Source organism: Silene latifolia, chromosome 8, assembly GCF_048544455.1.
Source record: "Silene latifolia isolate original U9 population chromosome 8, ASM4854445v1, whole genome shotgun sequence".
In the NCBI taxonomy this organism is placed as follows: domain Eukaryota; kingdom Viridiplantae; phylum Streptophyta; class Magnoliopsida; order Caryophyllales; family Caryophyllaceae; genus Silene; species Silene latifolia.
Genome location: NC_133533.1, coordinates 71,390,874 through 71,393,676, shown reverse-complemented (window position 1 = coordinate 71,393,676; position 2,803 = coordinate 71,390,874).

Here is a 2,803-nt window from a genome sequence, read left to right as displayed (position 1 = left end):
AGTTGCGTTTTAAAATAGTTTCGACCATTTGGGTACTCGATCGAGTAACTATGATACTCGATCGAGTAAGGGGCACTCGATCGAGTACCTTAGCTACTCGATCGAGTAGCGGTTCTGAGAGAGAGTTATTTCTCGGGTTTTGTTAATTATGAGATTAAGGTATATAAACTTTTCCGTCATCATTCTAAACACTTTTCAAAACCTAATTCTTGTCAAAGAGAGAAAGCAAGTACGTTCATCCCTTTAATCGCATTGTTAGCAAATCCCGGAGTTTGGAAGGTCGGTTTTCATCGTTTGTTATACCGTTGAGATCCTTGCGTCGAGGGTAAGATCTATGTACCCTTTTTACTGTTTTTCCTTTAAGTTAGTTAAACCCTAATATGGGGATTTGAGGGTTTTTGTGTAGATTGTGATTTGGCAGTGTTTATATGTTGTATGATAGGAGGAGGTTTTGTAGAAGAGGCTTTTTGATACAGCTGTAGAGACCGTCTGATAGTTGTGCTTTCCAGGTAGGATTTCCTACTCAGTATTAGTCCCATAATGGGATGATTGTTGATGTGTTGAGATTGATTGTTTAATATCGTAATTGTATTGTGACGATTGTGACTGTGATTGTGATTGTTTATCTCTGGTTCTCGAGATACGTTCTCGGCTGAGTGGAGTCACTTGCGGGAGTGACTTCACGCCCTAGTTTTGCCTCCTGTGGAACCCGCCACAGGAGGGATGTGCACATTAATGGACAGGGTTATCGCTCGGTATGATGAGCGGGGCTTAGGTGGAACGCATTGCGGTCCCCACTGGCGGGCTGGTCCGTGGACGATCGGTGATTGAGATTGTTGGGATTGGTGTGATTGTGTGTGTGTGACGGTTAAGGCATGTCATTTATCGTATTGTTGATATATATATAAGTTGTGTGATTAAATCGACCCGGTTGTTGTTTTGTAAAACTGCGGTGATCCATTCGGGGATGGTGAGCGAGTAATGAGCGAGTTTGAGTTGAGTCTTGGGATAGCCGGGATGTGCCACCGTCGACGATAGAAGTCTTACGCTGTAGTTTTATTAGTTTTATAACTTTTCAGTTAACTCAGTAGACAGTTGGTTTGAGAATTTGTACCCGTATTTTGGGATTTGGTTTCAGTTGTACTTTTCACTAAAGTTATATCATTTAAAGTTGTTTCGTTATTGTCTTATGAATATCATGCCTCGGGTAACCGAGATGATAGCATCCTTATACCTGAGTGGTCCTGGTAAGGCACTTGGAGTATGGGGGTGTTACACATACAATGATCTAACCAGTTTACATACCTTGTCTTCTTGTCCGGGAATTACACAACCCTCTGGTTGCTTCATATATATTTCTTCGTTCAAACCTCCATTCAAAAAAGCTGTCTTAACATCCATTTGATGCACAAATAGATCATCTATAGAAGCTAGTGCAATTAAGGCCCTAATAGTAACAACTTTAGTAACAGGAGACTAAGTGTCAAAGAAATTCAAACCTTTGGTTTGTCGATTACCACATATAGCCAATCTAGCTTTATATTTGTCGATAGATCCATCAGGATTGAGTTTCTTCTTGAAAACCCATTTGTTGCTTAGAGGTTTACACCCTCTAGACAGATCGGTGAGAATCCAAGTGTTATTAACTTTGATGGAATCTATCTCACTGTTGATAGCTTCCAGCCAGAAAGTAGAATCGATGGAATTCATGGACTCCTTGTAAGTTCTCGGATCATTTTCTAGAACATAGGCACGAATGTCCTCCTCATCAAGAAATTCTTTTTCTGCCAAACTTGTCTCAAAGTCTGGGCCAAAATCTTTTGCTATTCTAGCCCTCTTGCTTCTTCTAGGTTCACACTTGTATCTCGCATTAGTTCTTGCACTAGTAAAGCATTATCAACATTATTGGAAACAGGTGGTAAATGAGGTTCAAGGTTAGTTTTCATCTGAAAAATATTCTCAAAAAATACAACATCTCTAGATTCTTTAATAGAATCAAAACCTGAACCATCCTTTAGAATAAACCTGTAGGCCGCGTTGTTAGAAGCATAACCAATGAATATACCGTCAATTGTTTTTGGTCCAATTTTGCTTCTTTGGCATGCAGGTATTCCAATTTTTCCCAAGTACCCCCACACTTTGAGGTAGTTAAGATTAGGCTTGTGGCCTTTCCAGAGCTCATAAGGAGTTGTTTCCAATCTTTTGTGTGGAACTCTGTTAAGTAAAAAACAAGCAGAAAGAATGGCTTCGCCCCACATGTTAGTAGGCATACCAGAACTAATAAGCATAGCATTCATCATGTTTTTCAAAGATCAATTTTTCCTTTCGGCTATTCCGTTTTGTTGAGGTGTGAATGAGGCGGTGATCTCATGGATAATGTAATTTTCTTCACAATATTTTTTAAGTGGATAACCCTCATATTCACCGCCCCTATCAGACCTAACACGTTTGATTTTAAGGTCTAATTGATTCTCAACTTCGGCTTTATAGATCATGAATTTCTGCCCGGCTTCATCTTTTGTACTTAACAAATACACTTTTGTATATCTAGAGAAATCATCTACAAAAGTGATCGATAATGCTTACCTCCTCGGCTCATTGTGTTTCTGAAATCTCTCAAGTCCGAATGGATTAATTCAAGAAGAGTCGAGGCACGATGGACTTGTTTATTAAACGGTGTCCTGGAATGTTTAGCCTCTACACATATCTCACATTTGTCAAAAACCGTATTACTAAAGCCATGTATAAGGTCAAGATGTTTTAATTTTTTAACATAATCAACATTTATATGACCTAATCTAGC